At 44.4% G+C, this 23951-nt stretch overlaps 1 non-coding gene across 1 annotated transcript; it reads right to left on the reverse strand.

Moving 5' to 3' along the window:
• Positions 1–23361: 23361 nt before the first annotated feature.
• trnal-uaa (transfer RNA leucine (anticodon UAA)) lies at positions 23362–23445 on the reverse strand. Its single transcript has one exon. It is a non-coding gene; the product is annotated as a tRNA-Leu (tRNA).
• Positions 23446–23951: the final 506 nt, after the last annotated feature.

Genomic DNA, 23951 nt, shown 5'->3' on the forward strand with positions numbered 1-23951 from the left:
CTTAGAACGTAACCAACACCTTGTTCCATCAGAGCGTCAAGTGCAAGGCTTCATGGAAACATGCTCGCTCAAAGCACTGCCATCTGCTGGACTACGTCATCATCCAAGCGAGGGACCACAAGGACGACAGCATCACCTGCGCCATGACAGGAGCTGACGATTGCTGGACAGTCCACTGCCTAATCCACTCTGTCATCTCCATCAACGTAGCCACAGAACAGCGGCAGCAACAGAAGCAATGCCACAAGAAAATCAACGCTGGAGCACTCAAAGACCCTGCTAAGAAAGCCCTATTCAGCCAGCAACTCACAATTAACCTGACGACTCCCAGTGATTCAGAGGCACAGAGTGTCTACAGCGCCTGGTCTGCAATAAAGACCTCCATAATAAGCACCTGTAAAGAGATGCTCGGTCACTCGACCCGGAAAACCAAGACTGGTTCGACGAGAATGACCAGGAGATCCAGGAGCTAATAAGCCACAAGCACAAGGCATGACTGACCTGGAAACAGGAACAGAACTTGAAAGCAAGAAAGCAACTCTACAGCCGCCTGAAGGCCGAGGTGCAACATAAAACTAGCGACAAAAAAAACAGATGGTGGGTGGATAAATCACAGGAGATCCAGCAGCTAACCAACAACCACGACGTGCGTGGATTCTTTAGTGCAGTCAAGACCACGTACGGACCAAGCACTCAAGCTCCTACCCCACTGTGGGCCAAGAATGGCGAGGTACTCATCAAGAACAGAGAGGCAGTGAAATCCCGCTGGAAGGAGCACTTCAAAGATCTCCTTAACTAAGAATCTGTCTTTGATGCAAGTGTACTCAACTCCATCCCGCAGCATGCTCCCCGCCACCACCTCATCACAACCCCAGGCCGGCAAGAGGTTGAAAAGGCCATCCGACAACTGAAGAACAAAAAAGGCACAGGAGCAGATGGAATCCCTGACGAGGTACTAAAACATGGCAGAGAAGCACTACTGCTGTGAATTCATGAACTACTTTCTCTTATCTGGAAGGAGGAGTGCATGCCAGGGGATCTCAGAGATGCCGTAATTATGACCATCTTCAAGAAAGGTGACACGTCCGATTGCGATAATTACAGAGGAGTTTCCCTGCGATCTGCCCCAGGGAAAGTCATCACAAGAATCCTCATCAATTGCCTTCTCCCCAGTGGCTGAAGAGCTCCTCCCAGAGTCGCAATGCGGATTCCGCCCACTAAAGAGCACAATGGACATGACATTCACCGTGCCTCAATTACAAGAGAAATGCAGGGAACAGCACCAACTGCTGTACATGGCCTTCTTGACCTACAAACACCTTTGACACTGTCAACCGTGAGGGATTATGGAGTGTCCTCCTCAAATTCGGCTGCCCTAAAAAGTTTGCCACCATCCTCCACCTGCTTCACGACAATATGCAAGCCATGGTCCTGACGTATGGTTCCACAACAGACCCAATTCAAGTATGGACCGGGGTTAAGCAAGGCTGTGTCATCGCACCAACATTCTTCTCGATCTTCCTTGCTGCAATGCTCCAACTCACCCTCAGTAAGCTCCCCGCTTGAGTGAAGCTAATTTACAGAACAAACGGGAAATTGTGAAATCTCCATCGCCTCCAGTCCAGATGCAAGGTCGTCCCATTCTCTGTCGTCTAATTACATTATCCAGACGATGCTTGCGTCTGCATACATTTCAAGGTCGAACGCCAAACCATCATCAACACTTTCACCGAAGTGTACCAGAGCATGGGCCTTACACTAAACATCCATAAGATGAAGGTCCTCTACCAACCTACCCGCCACACAGTACTGCACCCTGATTATCAAAAACCAGGACAAGGCCTTGGACAGCTTGGACCACTTTCCTTACCTCGGGAACCTACTGTCAACAAGGGCAGACATCGATGACAAGTCCAACACAGTTACCAGTGCAGCCTTTGGTCGCCTGCGGAAGAGAGTGTTTGAAGACCAGGACCTCAAATCCGGCACCAAGCTCATGGTCTACAGAGCAGTAGTGATTCCTGCCCTCCTGTATGCCTCCCAGACATGGACGATGTACAGCAGGCAACTCAAAGCACTGGAGTGGAAGCACCAACGCTGCCTCTGCAAGATCCTGCAAATCCATTGGCAGGATAGGCGCACCACCATCAGTGTTCTCGCTCAGGCCAGCATCCCCAGCATCGAAGCTTTGACCACGGACGATTTAGTCCGTATGCCCGGTACGAGACTCGCAAAACAAATGCTCGACTCACAACTGCGACACAGCAAGAGAACCCCAGGAAATGCTTTAAGGGCAACCTCAAAGCCTCCTTGAAAAACTGCAACATCGCCACTGACAACCTGGCCCAAGACAGCACAAAGTGGCGGAGAAGCATCCGGGAAGGCACTGAACACCTCGAGACACTTCGCCGGGAGCAAATGGAAGCCAAGCACAAGGAGCTCATGTTAACCCAAGCATCCCACCCACCAGCCCCTTCAACCACCGTCTGCCCCACCTGTGACAGAGTCTGTAGGTCGCGCATTGGACTCATCAATCACCTGAGAATTAATTTTTAACGTGGAAGCAAGCCATCCTCGGGTTCCCAGGCACTGCCTAAGAAGAATGTCCCGATTTATGTTGCCATCGATTCTTAAGCTATGAAAATCATGCAATGTCTATAACGAGCGTTGGATCGGTAGAATCATAGAATCTTAGAAATTATGCCCTGTATACCCAAGTCCAGGTCATTACTTATATATAATAGAGCAGTGCATGTGGCCTCAGACAGCGTATTACAGCCCATCCCTGGGAAACGATATACCCCGGCCCAGCCAAACCTCCCTACACACCGAGCACAAGCACAGCAAAAACAGACACAGCAACATTTGCCGTGGAACCGCAGTGAGTAAAATGTTCTTTTATCTCTGATAGTTGTAAATGTATTTTGTTGAATCTGCGTTAGTAACAAATGTAGTTGTGAGTTGTTGTGTTGAATACAAATACATTTTATTTATTTGTGTTAGTGTTTATGTATTTGAATGCAACAGTTTTATTTGCAATTGTACTGCGGCGCATCTGTATTCATTATTAATGTAATTTTTGTGTATATATTTGTACTTATGTTGCTTGTAACTAAATCGTAAATAAATGCAAATACAATTATAACACAGCAATACATGCAGCGATGCTCTCCGGCTGTGCAGCACCTGCCGCTTGCAGCTGCGATGGCCGGAAGGGTTAATGCGTTGGGCTTGAAATCCACTCGGGTTTTCCTGCTTGCTGCGATACTGTTTAAAGCTCCATACAATGCTCGAATAAATAAGAGCTGGAGCTGCCGGGCTACATTTACGTCGATCGCCAGGGCAGATCTAACCCGCAAAAGGGGCAGAAAAGGGGAAAGAAATACTGAAAGAACATGCAGTCCTGCAGAGCTGGACATCCAGCAGATCGACTTTTCTGCTGAGCAGACGATGAACCTCCTTCTTGAAAATGGTTCGTCAGTCCAGCTCAGAGGGGATTAAGCATCATGAAAGTCGGAATGGACTGGAGCCACTTGTATAACAGGAAGTGTATGGGGGCAGTTTCCCTTCCTTGATGAATGTTCATGATTCAGTTGCAGAACTTATTTGCACCACTCGCCACTCGGCCCAAGGTTGAACTGAGCCGATCACGTGGAGTTGAAGCAATTCCTCCAGTCAGTTAATTCAGTGGCATTTCAAGAGAAATAAGAAATTAGCGTCATTAGATGCATTTGTCCTAAACTGATGCCTTTTGCACATCTTGGGATGGTCAGACACGCTCTGTCTGTCTGTTACTGCTTGTGACCATTAACGGGAACTGGCCGCCAGTTAAACGTTTATCAGCAAACCGAAGAAAGACAAATAAACAGAAAGATGTGTTACTCGGCCCAGAGCAAAGGTGCAATGGATGTCCTTCAAAAAAATAGCCCCACACATTTGTGTAGATTTAATTTTGTAAAGTTTTAGATTTTGCATGTTACGAATATTATAACAAACTGTAAACAACAACAACTTGAATATATATAGCGCCTTTCATAGAATCATAGAATGGAATGTTTACAGCACGGATGAAGGCCATTCAGCCCGTCGAGGCCGTGCCGGCTCTCGGCAAGAGCACTTGAGCTAGTACCTGGCACCCGCCCATTCCCGTAGCCCTGCATTTTTTTTCCTTCAGATACTTATTCAACTCCCTTTTGAAAGCCATGATTGAACTGCCTCCACCACCTTTTCAGGCAGTGAATTCCAGATCCCAACCACTCGCTGTGTATAAATAGGTTGTGCTTAAGTCGCCTTTGGTTTTTTGCCAATCATATTCAAACTGTGTCCTCTGGTTCTCGACACTTCTGCCAATGGGAACAGTTTATCTCTACTCTATCCAGACCCCTCATGATTTTGAAAACCTCTATTAAATTTCCTCTCAATCTTCTCTGCTCCAAGGAAATCAACCTGAGCTTCTCCGGTCTATCCACGTAACTGAATTCCCTCATCACTGGAATCATTCTCGTTCATCTTTTTCTGCACCCTCTCTAAGGTCTTCACATCCTTCCTAAATTGTGGTGCCCAGAATTGGACACAATACTCCAGTTGGAGTCGAGCCAGTGTGTCCCACAGGATCATCATAATTTCCATGCTTTTGTAATCTATAGATCTATTCATGAAGTCCAGGACCCTGTAACCTTATTTGTTAACTGCTTTCTCAACTTGCCCTGCCACCTTCAAAGATTTGTGCACATATACCCCCAGGTCTCTCTCTTCATGCATCCCCTGCAGGATTGTACCCTTTAGTTTACATTTCCTCTCCTCATTCTTTCGACCAATATGTATCACTTCGCACTTTTCTGTATTAAATTTCATCTTCCACGTGTCCGCGCTTTCCTCCAGGCTGTCTATGACCTCATGAAATCTGTCACTATCCTCCTCACTGTTCAATATACTTCCAAGTTTTGCATCAGCTGCAAGTTTTGAAATTGTGCCCTGAACTCCTAGGCCCAAGTCATTAATATATATCAACAAAAGCAGTGGTCCCAGATCCGAGCCCGGGGATCAACACTGTGAAACTTCCTCAAGTCCAAAAAGCAACAGTTCACCACAACTCTCTGTTTCCTGTACTTAGCCAATTTCGTATCCATGCTACAACTGTCCCTTTTATTCCATGGGCTTTAACATTGCTGGCAAGCCTATTAAGTGTCACATTGTCAAAAACCTTTTCGAAGTCCATGTACACCACGTCAATTGCATTGCGCTCATCAGCCCTCTCTGTTACTGCATCAGAAATCTCTATCTAGTGGGTGAGAGAGTTATTCTAAAATCAGTAAGCGCAGCACATCCCTTCAACATTGTTCACATATAAAATTTTAAAAATATTCTCGAACAGAAAAACTGACAGTGTAATCAAAAGTAACAGAAAAGGGACACTTAATTCGGAAAAAAATTATTGCCCCAAAACTGGATATTCAATCATTCAAACACTGCCCTGATATAAACTCAGAACTGCACACTGTGAAAGCTCAGTGATCCCGCAGTGATTCAAACACACAGCATTGTACTGTGAACGCAGATACACTGGCGTCCCACCACTAGGTCCACAGTTTGCAAGTGACACCGAATCCAGAGAAGGTAGATTGGTGTGAACCGCCACCCGGGCTCTCGGACTGCAAGAGGCAGAAGCAGCAGCAGCCAGGATACCCGCCCTCTAATCCGCCACTACCAGTGGAGAGCTGCCGGTCCCGGCTTGAGGCATGCCTGGGAGCCGCTGAAAACTGTGACTACAAGAGCAAGTCCGATGCTGGGTATTCTGTGGCGATTGTCTCATCTCCTGACTCCCCAAGGCATTTCCACCATCTACAAGGCACAAGTCAAGTGTGTGATGGAATACTCTCCAATTGCTTGGATGAGTGCAGCTCCAACAACACTCAAGAAGCTCGACACCATACAGGACAAAGCAGCCCGCTTGATTGCCATCCCATTCACCACCTTAAACATTCACTCCCTTCACCAGTGGTGTACCGCGGCTGCAGTGTGTACCAGCTACAAGATGCATTGCAGCAACTCGCCAAGGCTTCTTCAACAGCACCTGCCAAACCCACGAACTCTACCACCTAGAAGAACAAGGGCAGCAGGCGCATGGGAACACCATCACCCCCATATACCCCTCCAAGTCACACACCAGCCTGAGTTGGAAATATATCAACGTTCCTTCATCGTCGCTGGGTCAAAATCCTGGAAGTCCCTCTCTAACAGCATTGTGGGAGTACCTTCATCACACGGACTGCAGCGGTTCAAGTAGGCGGCTCACCATCGCCTTCTCAGGGACAATTAGGGATTGCCAGCGAGGCCCACATTCCAGGAAGGAATAAAAAGAACAGTTTTTTCACGCATGATGTTGCTTAATAAAGGGATTGTTGATGAAGTGCATTTCTCACTAGATGCTGCTTGACCTGATCAACGTTCGCTCCATCATATATTTTTTATTTTGAACTTTGCAGCGAGCATTTCTTCAGACAACAACAGCCACACAATTTTATGGCAGGAGTGGTTTTCGAACCCACAGCCCTCAAAAAAACCTGCACCTAAACCCAGTGCCTTAGACCACTCGGCCACGCTACCTCACCAATGTAACCTCATTTCTGATACTGGTGACTGATAATTGAAAGCCGGCTCTCCTATTGCTTTTGCATTGAGTCAAGGGCTTTGCAGTGAGAAAGAAGGAAATAAAAGTGCTTTCTGAGCTGTGTTTATGGAGCGAGGTGGTTGAGAGTTTAAGGCGGTGGGTCGCTAATTGTCTGTGCTCTACACGCATTGTTTTGAATTCTACCATTATTGCATTTAAGACTAGATCTTTTTCAACACATTCAAGACTCCTGTATCTGAGTCCTTTCCTTGCCCAATCCGCAGTGGGAAGTTTTGTTTAGCTGCCTCACTCTATTTGCACAAATCAGCAAAGACCTCATTTCAGCCCAAACTGTTTCTTGCACGGCAGTGTTGAAATTGTAAGATATAAGTTACGTGAAGTAGAATTCAAAGTAGACAGTGACGTCCTGGTAAAAGGAAAATTTCTCTTCAGATGCTGCCTGATCTATTGAATATTTCCAGCATTTTCTGTTTTAATTTTGTGTTTTCACGATAGCAGTTTACCCAACAACACAAAACTTGCCTCAAGGGCGCAGCTCCAAGCAAAACTTTTCTGTGATCTTCTCACACACAAGATCTACTTAACTTTCCCCACACATGATGTAAAGGCAGCCGTTTCTGCCCACATTGTCCTGCGCTGCAACATTCCAAACACAATTTGCTCCTGGCATCAGAGAGTCTCAGAGTTTCTCAGAGGGGATTGCCAGAGCAATGGGGAGCTCAGAGGCTGTGAGGGAATTGAAGGGTTTCTGAGATAGTATCACGTGGGTATGTGGGCTCTAAATGGATACCAGAGAGAGTAACGGACACTCAGAAGGTATTGTAGAGGGAAAGGGAACTCAGGAGGTATCAGAGAGGTTAATGAGCGCTCGGGAGGTATGAGAGAGAGTAAGGGGCGCTCAGAATGTATCGAAGAGGGTACGGGACGCTGAGGAGCTATCAGTGAGAGTAACCAATGCTCTGGAGATATCAGAGTGGGAAATGAGGTTTTATCAGAAAGACTGAGGAACGCTTAGGTGGTAGCAGCGAGTCTGGTGGAACAAGAGTTGTTATCGTCTAAACTTCACATTGTCTAAATATCAACATGGTTAATGAAAGCAAAGTTGAATCCGAATGTAACAGCTGGACTGCCATGTCCTAAGTGGGGACAATGGGAAGATAGAATGTGGTCGGACTGGACATTTGCAGCGCTCAGATATACATTTATAACTGACACAGATCCCCCACCCAATATATTAAATAATAATACAGAACATCTAACTATATTAGAAACTAACAGAGACACAAAATCATTTACAGCCAACACATTAGCAACTCGCAAATACATGTGTATCTAACATGGGCACACCCAAATATATTTTAAAGGATCACAGGTAATTGATTGCTAAAAAAAGACTTTAATTGGGTGCCTTTAAGTCCTGAAGTAAATATGCTAGTTTACAATAACCTTCTTCCAAAGCCACTGGAGATTGCTGTGGAATGAGTTGGGTCCTATCTGATAATTTATGATGTGGAACTGCAAGTTTGAACACAATGGATTGATTCCACTGGCCCTGTTCTGCTGACTGCCAACACAATACATACTTACAACCAATAAAACAAACCTGCCTTGGATGGAAGTGGGCTTTGTTTTCTGGAAGGAATAAATCAACTGGGCCGAAAAATTACCTCCAAAAAATCTAGGAAAAATCGTTCTGTATAAGTAAAGGACAAAATGTCAGAAGTGGGATTCGAACACTCGTCTCCAGAGAAAATTACAACTTAAACAGAGCTCTTTAGACCATTCGGTCATTCTGACTACCTAATTCAAAACCTAATGACCCTGCAGTTACACACTGAGGTAAACAAAACGCGAACTGTTGCTGGAAGGCCCTGGGATTTCACTGTCAATGTGTTCTGTGTATGAGGAGGCCTCGCTGGGCCATGTGGTATCTTGCTTCACTGGCAGTAATGCGCTGCTTTCGCTGCAGTGGGTCACCCAGCGATGGGTATTAGGATTATTTCTTTTCTTGTTATATATAAATGACCTGGAGTTGGGTATAGCGAGTCAAATGTCAAAGTTTGTGGATGTGTTGGCAACGTAATAAGTAGTGAGTATGTTATTGGCAGATTTCAGGAGGACATAGACAGACCGGCGAAATGGTCATGGCAGAGGAAATTTGTCAAATTAATTAAGTTTGGTAGGAAGTATCAGGAGAGTCAAAATAAACCACGTGTTACATTTAAAGTGGGTGCAGGAACAGAGCGATCTCGGGGTGTACGTTCACATGTGTTTGCAGGTGGTGGGACAAGTTGAGAAGGCTGTAAGGAGGGCATTCGCGGTCCATGACTTTATAAATCGAGGAATTGAGGAAAAAGCAAGGAATTTATGTTCAAACTTCATAAAAGACTAATTAGGCCCAAGCTGGAGTATTGTGGCCAATTCTGGGCTCCACAGTGAGGAAGGATGTCAAGCCCTCAAAGAGTGTGCAGTGAAGATTTACTGGAGTGGCACCAGTGATGAAAGACTTCAGTTAGGTGCAGAGACTGGAGAAGCTGGGTTGTTCTCGTTGGAGCAGCGAAGATTAAGGGGAGATTTGAGGGAGGTGATTAAAAACTTGAAGGATTTGGGGAGAGTTAAGAAGAACAATCTGTTTCCAGTGACCAGAGGGTGGGTTACCTGAATTCACAGATTTACGGTATTTGGAACTGAAACAGAAGTGACAGGAGGAAACATTAATACAGTGAATTTTTATGATCTGTAATGCACTGCCTGAAGGGGTAGTGGAAGCAGATTCAATACTAACATTTCAAAGGTAATTAGATAAACACTTGGAAATAAAAAAATATGCTGGACTATGGGGAACCCGCAGGGGAGTGGGATTAATTGGTTCGCTCTTACAAAGGCTGGATAGGCCGAATGCCCCCTACTGTGCTGTAATATTCTATCATTCTATGTTATCGATCTCCATGGCGTCACCTATAGGCGAGAGATGCAAAGCTCTGCACAACTCTGCTTCAGCGGTATCTTGTTCCCCAGAAACGGGCTGTAATGCGCTGTCTGAGGCCACATTCGCTGCTATTTCCATCAGCGGGTTATTGAAGAGAGCTGCTTTTCACGGCCTCACTCATTCTGGGCTCTGGAAAACAGCAACAAAATTATAGATTTGCTGCCGTTTCTCAAATTCAGCTTAAAACAGTTGTTATTAACCGAGGCAGCCCTTCAGGATCTTATAATTATCTCTCACAAATCAACTGAAACCAGTCAGAATGTGAATTTCATTTTGCTTTTCCAAAATAAACGGTGGAACATTCATTGTGGAAACACGGAGAGAGCCTGGTGTGGCTCACTGTGGAAATATCCATGTCACAGCGAACCAGCTCTCCTGCAGCCAGTGCAGCCTCCCATCCGTCCTTTCGGGGCCTTGTCTGCTAAGATGAATTCTGATTTCCGTGAAGCCAGTCTCAGGCTTTTATATATTTTTGATGTGCGTGCGATCCGACCGCAGGGTAAATGTTGGGAATATCAGCCGGGCCCAGCTGGCAATGTTTGCAGCACATTTGTGTTCATTCGTTGAAAACTGAAACTGTGAGACAATAAGGTAAAGATTACTCGATCGTTAATGGAACCATCAATTATTTGAGCTGACAGCTGACCTTGTCAACCGATTGTGCCACAGAGACACAACCCTTTCCAAACTGAAACACCGAGCTACAACCTCAGGTTACAGCGACCAATATGGATCGATGATGTATTACAAATTACTTTCAGTCTGATTTAGGTAAGTGGAGCATTGGAGACTGCACTTTATACATTCTGAATTCCAATATCCTGTCAGCTCAGCGCGCAGATCTGTTCCCATTCCCAGCCCTCTTTCACATTTCGATGACGTCCATCCTATAACCAAGTTTGCTGATGGCATTAAGTTAGGTGGCACAGTAAGTAGTGTAGGTGAGAGCAGAAAGTTCCAAAGGAACATTGATAGATTAAATGAGTGGGCACAACTGTGGCCGATGGAGTTCAACGTGGAGAACTGTGAGATCATCCACTTTAGACCTGAGAAATACAATTCAGTGTATATTCAAAAAGGTGAGGAGTTAGGAACTCTGGATTAGCAGAAAGTGTTAAAACTCCACGTAGAGTAATTACTTCAAACTACTGGACAGGTACAACATAAAATGAAAGTTTCATGGAATTGTAGCCTTCATCTCAAGTTGGCGGTAATACAGAGTGGTGGAAGTTCTGCTGGAAGTCTACAGGAAAGATTGGGAAATGGTACAGGGGGAGTAGCACACTTAGTGATTAAGGGTGAAATCACTTCAATGCTAAGATCGGATATAATGAGAGATAAGCAGGCAATGGAAACTTTATTAGAATTAATAGCTAGGAAAAGATTTAAGACTGTAGTGGGAGTTGTGTAGAGGCCCCCTGGTCGCAGCTGTGAAATGTTAGATATTATAAAAGCAGAAATTAGACAAGCGTGTCAGAAAAGCAGAGTGGTTTTAATGGAGGGTTTTAATTTTCATATAGATAGGGATAAGCAGACTAGCACCTATCAGAAAGTTAATTAATTTATTGAGTGCGTCCTGAATAGTTTTCTACAACAATATGCCTTAGAAACAACACACGGGCAGGCCATATTTGATTTAGTAATGAGTAACGAGTCAGATTTATTCAACAGACTAAAGGTGCATGAACATTTATTTAATAGTGATCATAACATGATCGAGTTCAACGTAGTATTTGAAAGGGAGAAACGCGAATCAGCTACTAAGATTCTAGATTTGGGTGGGGCCGACTTCAACGGATGAGGCAGAGACTGTCCACATTAAACTGGGCAAATCTGTTAATATGTTAAATGACAGAAGATCAGTGGGAGGTGTTCAAAATAAATTTAACATGGTACAGAATCAGTTTATACCCCCGAGGGGCAAGAACTCTACTGGACAAAAAAACAGGCATGGACGACTAGAGGTAAGAGACAGACAGCGGTAAAATAAAATAAAAAGCATACAAAAATGCTAAACATAGCACAGATCCTGGCGAATGGGAAAGATACAAAGAACAGATAGTAAGAGCAGATAGTAATAGCTAAAAAGAGGGAGTATGAACAGAAAGAGACTGGTGAAATGGGCAGACACATGGCAGATAAAAGTTAACGCAGAGAAGTGCAAAGTGATATATTTTGGTCGGAAGAATGAGGAGAGGCAATGTAAACTAAATGGTACTATTTTAATGGGGCCGATTATTTCCTTTTATCGGCTCCCGCTGGAGATCACTGGCCCCGAAACTGCTCACAATGCTCTCCGCTGCAATTTATTAACCAGCTCTAAATGGTACAATTATAAAGAGGGTGCAGGAACAGGGAGACAGTGGGTGTGTGCACACAAATCTTTGAAGGTGGGAGGACAAGGCGAGAAGGATGTTAAAAATGATTAGGGTTCCTTTCTTTTATTAATAGATGAATAGAGCATAAAAGCAAGGAAATTATGCTAAACATTTATAAAGCACTAGTGTATTGCGTTCAATTCTGGGCACCACATATTAGGAAAGAAGTCAAGGCCTTGGAGAGAGTGCAGACTAGAGTTACTGGAATGGTACCAGGGATGCGGGACCTCATTTATGGGAAGAGACTGGAGAAGCTGGGATTTTTCTTCTTAGAGCAGTGAATGTCAAGAGGAGAGTTGATAGAAATGTTCAAAATTATGAATGGTTATGATAGAGATAAAAAAGGAGAAACCTTAAAAATGTAAAAGTAAATATGATAAAATCCACCCAGGCACAGTTGGGGGTCGAGCCCATGATATTTAGTTTATGTGACAGACGCCTTGCCACTTGGTCTCCACGCCGTACATCAGCAATTGCTTTGAGGTTGAGGGAAAGCAGAACAGACACTTGTTAAAGGAATAAAATGAGATAGTGGAGCCAGCATTTCGATGAATCTTTTCATAAAACCTTTCAGAGAATCACAGAATCCTACATCACAGAAGGAGGCCATTTGCCCCGTCGTGCTCTTGGAAGAGCAATCCAATTATTCCCAGTTCGTTCCCCATACCCCTGCAAAATTTTCCAATTCAAGTATTTATCCAATTCCCTTTTGAAAGTTACTATTGAATCTGCTTCCACCACCATTTCAGGCAGAGCATTAAGATGATAATAACTTGTAATGTAAAAAAGAAAATCTCCTCATCTCCCCTCTGGATCTTTTGCCAATTCGATGTCGCCTGTTGTCGTCTGGGTGTTGCCTTGACTGGAGGATTTTGATTCTGAGGAAAGATTGGAGAGGCTGGAGTTGTTTTCTTTGGAACAGAGGAGGCGGAGGGGATACTTAATTGAAGTGTATAAAATTATGAGGGGCCGAGCTGGAGTGGATAGGAAGCACCTATTTCAGTTAGCAGAGAGGCCAATAACAAGGAGGAATAGATTTAATGTAATTGGTAGAAGAATTAGAGGGAAGTTGAGGAGAACTTTTTTCACCCAAAGGGTGGTGGGGGTCTGTAACTCACTACCTGAAATGATGGTAGAGGCAGAAACCCTCATCATATTTGAGAAGTACTTGGATATGCACTTAATGTGCCGTAAACTGCAAGGCTACGTACCAATAGCTGGGAAGTGGGATTAGGCTGGATAGCTCTTTCGACCAGAGCCGATGACCCTCCTTCTGTGCTGTAAATTTCTAAGGTTCTATGATTCTAAGAGGTACTGATTTTCCTAGCTGTCCTGGGCATAGCTGTGTCCGACAGCCAACATCAATTAAATTTCAATTTTATTTGTCACGTAACCAAATACAACAAGTGAAATCCAGTCAGTGAAATGCTTTTTCCTTAACGAGCCGAGCGCACCAAGCAGCAAGGACACTTAGCTGCCTGGTACACACGGAGCCCGCCAGGACGGCAGCCATCTTCATCGGCGCCATAAAACAGCGCCCAAACAGGCACAGGAACAACATCACAGTGGGATCTTGCTGTGTAGAATTCGGCTGCCTTGTTTTCCTATATTATAAGCAGTGACTACGCTTCAAAAAGTACTTCATCTTCTGTGAAGCCATTTAAAAAAAAATCAGCATTCATGGGATGTGGATGTCGCTGACAATATCAGCATTTATTGCACAATCCCAATTGCCCTTGAGAGGGTGGTGATGAGCCCCTTTTTGAACCACTGCAGTCCGTGAGGTGAAGGGACCCAGAGTGCTGTTAGGGAAGGAGGTCCCAGATTTTGACCCAGCGACAATGAAGGAATGACGATATATTTCCAAGTCAGGATGGTGCATGCCTTGGAGGGGAACTTACAGGTGCTGGTGTTCCCATGCGCGAACTGCTCTTGTCCTTCTAGGAGGTACAGGTCGCGGTTTTGGGAGGTGCTGTGGAAGAAGCTTTGGCACTTGTGTAGCGCAATTGTTACTTTCCACATATCAGCCCAAGCCTGAATGTTGTGCAGGTCTTGCTGCATGCAGGCCAGGATTGCTTAATTATCTGATGAGATGAGAATGGAACTGAACACTTTGCAATCATCGCTGAACATCCCCACATCTGACCTTATGATAGAGGGAAGGTCATTGATGAAGCAGAAGATTAACTCCTGCAGTGATGTCCCGGTGCTGACATGATTGACCTCCAACAACCACAAGCATCTTCCTTTATGCTAGGTACGTCTCTAACAGTGGACTTTCCCCCGTGTCCACCCACAGGTTCCATTGACTTCAATTTTACTCGGGCTCCTTGATGCAACACTTGGTCTAATGCTGTTTTGCTGCTAAGAGCAATAACTCTCACCTCGCCTTTAGAATTCAGCTCCTTTGTCCATGTTAGGATCAAGGCTGTAATGAGGTCTGGAAACTAGTGGTCCTGTCGGGACTCAAACTGAGCATTGGTGAGCAATTGGGACGTCCCAAGGTCGTGAAAGGTGCTATAGGAGTGCAGGTTCTCTTTTTTACTGTTTAAAAACTACGAACACATGCATGATGTTTATTTGTAGGTCATCGAGCTGAAACCTTAACCTTACCTTCCTCTCCCCAAAGATCGTGCCAGGGTGTCCCAGCATGGCTCATTTATAAATTTTGATATGAAATAAATGGTTCCTTCTGCAGTGGAGAAAGAGTTAAACTGACACCGCTGGTATTTTTACTGAATGGTGTAATAAAGACAAAATCTAATAGGTATTTCCTGTAGTAATCTTTTTCTAAAGTGCTGAACTGACAGTTGAGACAACCTAAGCAGTAGTGTTAGAACTGCATACTGTGTCAATTAGAGACAATGGGAAATAGTCGGATGTGGAAACCATAAGAGTCCTAGAGGATGTAAGTTCTGTTCTGGCAGGAAAGTAAAATAATGAGTTGGAAGTAAAGTGACCTAGAGAGGCAGGAAAGGAGGACAATGAGTCAGAAGTACAATGTTGATGAGACCCTATCTGGCATAAACAAAGGTCATAGGTGCAACAATAGCTTGGGGGATAACAGACATATAGGTTTACGATAATATAAGTGGTACTTTAATGTAACGCAGCATAGGCAACCAATCAGTGAAGATGCATACGGGCCAAGGTCCAATCAGGTGGCAGGAATGAATTCTGACCGAGCTGGACATATATGTTTTAATGTATAAAAATGTACTGTTTGCTGTACCAATTTGGTGAAGTCTGGCTAAGACAGAGCAGATTGTCTCCCCACCAGTGTAATAAAGATGACTTGATTTTCAATCCGAAAACCTTGTGTCGAGTGTTGGTTTAAAATACTGCACAACAATTGGCATCATGCACAGGATCCCACACGGATGGGAGGCATGGGCGAGTGAAGCTGAGCCAAAAATGTGAGTTATTTTGAAAAACAACGTTCAATTAGGGCAAGGCAACACCGTCTCGTGTCCGCCGCCCCCTTTGGAATCAAAGAACTAAAAGATTTGAATCAATAAGTCAAGCGGTCTTGGGGTTCAGGTGAAATACGCAGAACTATAGGCGTGGTATGTGTTGCAAGTACTGCGTTAACTTTGGAGTAAAAGTCTGAAGCATACCTCTGACAACTCGAGTTACAAGCAATGCAGAAAGTTTAAGCATACCTCTGACAATTCCAGTTTCAAGCAATGCTAAGCATACATCTGACAACAAATTACCTGAACAAAATTGTTGCAAGTATGGCCTCACTCTGCGAGAGTAAATAAGGGAGCTACTTCTGACAACTGCGGTTGCAAGTACCGTCTCACACTGTGAGAGTAAAGGATGGGTCATACCGCTGACAACAATTAACCATGGAAAGTGAAAAACTCGAGGGGAATGGTGGGGTCGCTGATACGCTAATTAGTGGACAAAAGTAAAAGATTTAATGACAAAATTGTTAATAACGATTGGCAACCGAACGACCCACCGGCCAAACAAAGAGAATGGTGGGCTAAAGAAACAAATTTAAAGGAAGAAAATGCCATCATTTTAGTGGCTCATGCATATTATGAGTTGAGCAGATGTGCTCAAGTTTGGACCAAACACGGGTGCCAAAATTGTACCCAAGTACCTATAATGGCAACAGCTCCTGTAGCGCCATCTAAGGTGAAAAGAGTAGACGAGGACAGGATAGACTGGGATGCGCTGAGCCGGAAAGTTGCTGAACATGACCCCGACTATAATGATGGGGAAATCTCGCCCCATATGACGATGTAAAAGTGGCACCTATTAAGGTGGAATTTATTCCGGTCACCCCGGAAGTGCCTATACTGGTAGGGGCACCCCCAGGCACCGTAGCGATCCCAGCAGTACCAGTTCAGGTATAAATCACTTACGTATCATTCTCTGCAGGAGATGAATTAAAGTTGCTTCAAATTCTGCCGGAACTAAAGCTCCGACAGAGTAATGCCATATTCTGGCAGAAACTAAGAGAAATGAGGATATGTCACAACTTCCACAACCGGGATGTTGATGGACTAGTGAGGGCAAAAATGAGCGAAGATATGTTGGGTCAATCACCTCAACAATATAGGGAGGGGACATGGTGTCAAGATGTAGCCCCTATAAACCAGCAACGAGATGTGGATTATACAGCATTTAGGACCGCTGTTACGCAAGTTTTAGGATTAGTACCAGTAAACTGGGGACTAGTCATGGGAATTAGTTAGGGGAAAGGGGTGTCCACCCATGATTATGGAGAACGGATGTGGACTAGTTTTGTAGCCCACTCCGGTATAATAGCACTACAACTAGACAATTTGGCATTTTTGAAAATGTACAAGGGCTGAGTCGTGCCCATCAGGCCATAGTACAAATTGGATTGGTCACCATACAGACCTTTGATGAATTGATCAGATGGGCGACCGAGGTAGACAACCAGCAGAAAGTTAAGGTGGCTGCCTTGGAGGAACAGATAGCTGCAGTAAAGGAGATGGAAGTCCGTATAAAATGCAATAGGCTTGGGCACAAGAGTTATCATTGCACATTAACTAGGAAAGACACAGGAAGGAGATGTAAAAACTGTAATAAACCTGGACACAAACAGCGAGACTGTTGGTCCAAGGGAGGGGGGAAGGAAGGCCAAGGCTCAAGACAACAAGAGGCAGTGTGTAGCGAGAAGATAACGGACGAGGCCAATATGAATAAGATTCAATTGATCAAACTAATCAAAACCCTGTCACAGTCCCGCTAGGTAGCATCGGCCCTCGGTACAGGCACCGATCCCCGTCTGTATCTAACAGCACTGTTATGGGGCCAGCAGTGCGATAAGTTAGTTGACACAGGGGCATCAGTGTCTATAACCAATTTGGACCTCCCGCACACAAAAACCTCAAAACCTCAATAATGATACAAGGAGTGGGCGGGAAGAGTAATCGCGCCTACAAAAGCGGGACACAATTATTGGAACAAGGAGGAATTTTTCTCCCTTTCCAGTTATGGGCATGTGATAACCCAGAGGGAACAATCTTAGGAGTGGATAAAATAAGTGAACTGGACCATGTGACAGATGTATGAAATAAGACTGTATTACGAAAGCGCGTAATTGATGATAAATTTGAAGCCAGGATTATGGCCAGTTATATGATAAAGATCGGTAGTAAAGGGATTGGGAACAATATGGAATATGGGGACTCCTATGCCAGGCGGTGGAAGGAGCATGGGTCACCTTTAAATAGGACTGTGGACTAACTACAATTAACCCTATCATGATACCCGGACCGGAGCACAAGGCGCATAGACAATACTCGATAAAACCAGCAGCCAAAGAGGCCGTATTCAGGATAATAACCGAGTTACTGAAACAGGGAGTGTTAAAAGAAACCACAGCAACCATAAATTCACCAATTTGGCCTGTAGGTAAACCAGACAGATCAGAACTAGTGACTCTCACGGAAGCATTGAAATTGGCAAAAGGAAAACGAGTAAATATATACACAGACAGTAGATATGCGTTTGGGGTAGTGAATGATTATATGATAGCGTGGAACATGAGAGGATATGTAACCTCCGGAGTAGGAGAAATACAGCATTAGGAAGTAGTGAGAGACCTAGTAGAAGCGGTAAAAGGAGGAGAAGAGGTAGCAGTGAATAAAATAAAGGCACACCGCAAGGTAGTGAGCGAGCAACAAAAACGAAATATGCTAGCTGATCAGGCAGCAAGAACAACAGCGGACACAGAGATCCCTACACCAATAGCTACAGGTAGAATAACAGCAGAGGAAGTGAACATTAAAAGAATCCAAGAGGAGACCGAAATGGAGGAGCAGGAGCAGTAGATAAAGAAAGGCGCAGCCAAAGGTAGAGATGGAATATGGAAAAAGGATCACAGGGGAACTTGTTGAAAATGTACCATGAGCCAGACCATGGGGGGCGGAATGGCATGATGGGTAGGCTAAGTACAGATTGGTGGTGGAGTGGAGTGGGAAAAGATGTGGCAAGATACTGCAGACGCTGCAGCATCTGTGGACAACACAACCCAGGTAGGCCCATAAAGGTTAGAATAGCCCACCAGCCACGACACAAAGGCCCCTGGGAAAACCTCCAATTAAACTTTACTGGAACCGTACCTAACAGTAGAGGGAAGAAATACTGTTTAGTGATCATAGACCAGTTTACAAGGTGGGTGGAAGCATTCCCTACTTTAGTGCTCAGACTGTGGCCCGAATATTTGCATACGACGTGATACTGAGATGGGGGTCCCGTTGCAAATAGGTTCAGATCAAGGTACCCACTTTACGGGAAAGGTAATGAAAGAAACTTGTAAGTTACTGGGAGTAAGACAGAAGTTCCATATCCCCTACCATCAGCAAAGCTCAGGCATGGTAGAGCGAATGGACAGAACCCTGAAAACAGCCTTAAGCAAGGCCATAGCCGAAACTGGACAGGGGTGGGTGGATGTCCTTCCATGTATCCTGATGAGGTTGCGAGCTAACTCAAACAGGATCACCGGACTGACACCATATGAACTCATGAGTGGCCAAGCAATGTGTCTGCCGGAAGTATTAGCATCTGGTAGCGAGGGACAAGGACCATTAAACGATAAAATTATGAAATAAGTACAAACATTGGATAATCAATTGAAAGAGCTCTAACAAGAAGTTAAAGAACAACAAGACATCAGAGATAAAAATAGACAAAAGTAGGGGTCCTCGGAGCCCCTACCCAAGGTGGGCGAGCAGGTAGTTATTAAAATATTGCCAGAGAGATCGGGATTCACACCTAGATGGACCAGAACATTTGAGGATATCATGATCAGCGATATGCGCGCATGTATACATATGAGGGGAAAGGATAGATGGAAACATTGGACACAACTAAACCGGTACAACAATAACCCATCTGATCTTAAGTCCCACAGAAACAATGGAATAAACACTGGAGATGAGCTACCTCTGGTGACAGCCAGACCTCTGTTTAAATTACAGATAAACATGGATCCCGTAAGATGGATTGTCATAACTACCCTGATGACAGCATTTATAAGTACAAATAACGGGCTGGAAGAAATGGACTGCAGGTTAAGATCCCCTAATGGCGACTTCATGGAGGCTTCATCATATCACACAGTTAGGAGTGTGAAAAACAAGGAAAATGATGTTACAGGTGTAACGGTACCTGAGTGAACTTGGATCAACAACCATGCGGACCCTGTAGAATGAAAAAATGCCAGCAATATGGTAGAATGTAATAGACACTGGCAGGTGTTGGCTCAAGTAGGGGGAGGATATGTCCTGAGCTGCACGGAAAATGATATAAGATGGACTATTGTACACGGCATTACAACACCTCAACCAACAACAACAAGGACCACACCACAAGGGTTAACCCGAGAAACAACAACACCCCCAATCACAACAATACCTGAAGAATGGAGGTGTCCGAAATGGACGCCTGGGCCTGAAAATGGACTGGTGATATTTACTGAGGGAGAACAATTGTATGATAGCGTGAGACACGAAATTGTACCGGTACTAATGAACTTAACCATGTTACAATGGCCAGGATATTCTGAAAGGTTTACTAGAACTAGAAAATTCTATGCATATATGGTAAAGAATGTAATTAACCAAGCTGCTGATGTGACAGGGGCTACTGACGTTAGGGGACATGCTGCATTTCACCAAAGGATTAAGAGGAGCTTAGTAACCGACATACCCATGGGAATAAACACGGGGACATCATTCATTAATGCCCTAGATATACAAGGTGTCCAAAGTAGTGTGGAACGACTACAAAGGGTGATACAACAGATTTTAGAGAAGGAAACTGGTTTGGTTCGACAAGGATCAGAGTTGGGAGGACATACGATAAGGAAGTTACTCAAGGGAATCAAGGTTATAGAGGACCATGCTAGCATTATCAACAAACCAAACCATAGAGATGAGGAACAGGCAAAGGACAGGGTAGGAAGAGGCTTGTGTTAAGCCTATGGCCAATGGATCACCGGACAGTTAAACACAATCTGGCACAGATACAGCGAGGTGAGGTACCAGACTGGATTAACAGCACACAGCTCTGTGGCCTGAGCCTGAATCCAGGCCCTCTGACTGCTTGTACCCTCAAAGGGATGACCAGAGTATATCCAGTGATACAAAAATGTAAAGCTGAAGTGACAGCAATGATAGGCATGGTACTCCTGATGCCAGTGGTGGGACTAGACATGGCTCCATACCCACAGTACCAGGTAACAAACATAGGCATAGTGAGGGGTGAGACATACCTCCAATACTATTCAATTGATACCTATGCCATCAGGAAGAATGATACTATGAGAGGAGTCTCCCTAAACGGATGCCACAGGAAAGGCACGCTTACGATGTGCCCACATCCAGTAGGAGAAGGCCCTATGGATGAGTGCGCCTACAACAAGACAGAGAGTGTGTGTTGGACTTATCACATGTTGATCACCATCACACGCGCTCGGGATATAAAGGCAAAGGGGAGTATTGTACAGCCACCACAGAGGCTGAGTGCCAATATAGTAACCTTGTATGTGCAATCACAATGCCTAACTTCTGCTTTACGCCAAAGATCCCTGTCACAATTGGGCACACCAGATTGGTGTATGTACATTCAAGCGAGGAGATAAAGCTAAATGTGCCAGATAGTCTAAAGAAAGAGTTAGTCAATTATGAAGTACCAGTAGGGACCGCAATACCCCACCTGCAAGAGGATCTGCAAGAATTGAAAGAGGATTTAAGTAAGATGGTGAAACAATACATAGTGCTGCAAAGGGACCTTGGGGAATTAGAAAGGGTCATAGAGATAGAGCTACAGGAGGTCCCGTGGTATGAGAAGCTGTGGGATTGGGGAATGAATGTCAACATACACCCATGGATCCGCATCATTTCCCATATATATTAGTGATAGCACAGTTAGTCATGGCTATATGATGGGGAATAGCAGCATGCACCGCTTGTAACAAGAAACGGACCAACAAAGAGCTAAAGCAAAGCGGAAAGAGCTGGAAAAAACAAGTTTGCTCTGGACATGATGGGTATGCAGGGCCTCCCGAACCAGCGCCTGATCACCACATGGGGCAGGAGGCACAGCAATACTTATACATGCAGTTTAACTTGGGCAGTGGCCAAGTACCAAAAGGGGGGATTGCAGTGGGGAATGAGTTAAACTGACATCGCTGGCAGCTTCACTGAATGGTGTAATAAACAGAATAATCTAATAGGTCTTTGCAGTAGTAAGCTTTTTCTAAATTGCTGAACTGGCAGTTGAGATAACCTAAGCAATAGTTGAAGAACTGCTTACTGTGTCACTAAGAGACAATTGCAAATAGTCGGAGGTGGAAGCCATAAGAGGCCTAGAGGATGTAAGCTCTGTTCTGGCAGGAAAGTAAAATAATGAGTTGGAAGTAAAGAGGCCAAGAGAGGCAGGAAAGGAGGACAATGAGTCTGAAGTACAATGTTGATGAGACCCCATCTGGCATAAACAAAGGTCATAGGTGCAACAGCTTGGAGGATAATGGACATGTACTTTTCCGATAATAAAGGCGGTACTTTAATATAACGCAGTATAGGCAACCAATCAGTGAATATGTATACGGGCCAAGGACCAATCAGGTGGTAGCAATGAGTTTTGAATGAGCTGGACATATATGTTGTAATGTATAAAAATGTAGGGCTTGCTGTACCAATTTGGAGACGTCTGGCTAAGACAGAGCAGATTGTCTCCCCACTGGTGTAATAAAGACAACTTGATTATCGATCCGCAAACCTTGTGTCAAGTGTTGGTTTAAAATACTCCACAACACTTCTATAGTTATTAATGACTTAGAAAATTCCTATATCCACGTTTGCCGATGATGCAAAGGCTGGTGGTATGGTAAGTCGTGTAGATAGCAGCATATAATTACAAAGATATATTGATAGATTAAGTGAATGGGCGAAACAGTGGCTGATGGATTTCAACGCAGGTAAGTATATCGTCATTCATTTTAGACCTAAAAAGTAGATCCGAGTATTAATTACATGGTGCACAGCTCGGAACAGTGGAGTTCCAAAGGGGTTTCGGGTCCATGTACACAGACCACTGAAATGTAGCAGTAAGGTACAAAAATAATCAAAATTAGAATATAAAGGAGAGGAAGTTATTCTACAGCTATACAGAGACCTGGTTAGACCATATCTGGAGTTCTGTGTACAGTTCTGGGCACCGCCCATTAGAAAGGATAGATTGACCTTAGAGGAAGTGCAGTGCACATTCGCCAGAACGTTACCAGCGCTCCAATGGTTAAAATATGAGGAGAGATTACATAAACTGGGCTTGTACTTCCTGGAATATAGAAGGTAGGGGGGATTTGATTGAGGTTTTTAAGATTTTGAAACGAATTGATAAGTTAGATAGAGAGAAAGCTTTTTTCGCCGTTGGTGGGGGAGCCGAGGACAAGGGGACATAATCGTAAAATCAGAGGCAGGCCATTCGGGAAAGAAGTTAGGAAACATTTCTTCACACGAAGGTTTGTAGCAGTGTGGAACTCTCTCCCACAAAATAGCAGCATATTCCAGCTCAGCTAATAATGTAAATCTGAGATCGGTAGGTTTTTGCTAGACACGGGTTAAAATGATCTGGAGCCAAAGCAGCTGGATGGAGTTAAGACACAGCTCAGACAGGAATTCACTGAATGGCGAACAGGCTCGAGGGGCTGAATGGCCTCCTCCGGTTCGATGTTCAGAACACCAATTGTAAATGAAGAAACGCTGTCTTGAAGGGTGAATTATAAATATGGCACTATCCTTTGCAGAGATCATCAGCGTTTTCATACCAAAAATAGCTTTAGCTTTGACTTTCAACCTCGTTGCCTGAGCATTTACCAGGAGTGGGTGTTCGAACCCACGCAGACACACGTCCATTGGATCTTAAGTCCAACGCCTTAACCACTCGGCCACCCTGGTGATAAAAATCCAGCCGTGCAGTGCTTGAAAATTCGACAAATCCCTTGCTGACTAAGTTTAGTTTTCAGCGCAGGGTAAACTACGCGTCAGCATAATCTGAAAATGTGAGAGGATAAAGACATTTTCTAAAACTACAGACTGTGAAAAGCTGAACTGCAAAAGCACAGCAGCTGGACAAGTAATGCATTGAGCTGACCGGTCGTAACTAGACAAGAAACCCCTCGGCTTTCAGCCCACAGAACATGTAACCTACCCATCAACACTGAAAACCTTTGAAGGAAGAATGTTAAAATGCAGGTCAAACACCCAGGATCAGCAAGCTCTAAACTGAGCCAGCGCTTAAAGGGTTATATTATAAGATGCAGAGTAAAATGTTGTGGGGGAGCGATGGGGAGAGTGACCGAGAAAGTAATAGTTGGACAGATAAACAGAGATCCAATTAGAAAAGCTTACAGAAAGTGACTGACACTGAGTGAGACATACAGAGAGACTGACAGATGGTAAGA

Source organism: Somniosus microcephalus, unplaced genomic scaffold (assembly GCF_052327205.1).
Source record: "Somniosus microcephalus isolate GS21.2 unplaced genomic scaffold, FLI_Smic_1.0 unresolved_chr1, whole genome shotgun sequence".
Classification (NCBI taxonomy): Eukaryota; Metazoa; Chordata; class Chondrichthyes; order Squaliformes; family Somniosidae; genus Somniosus; species Somniosus microcephalus.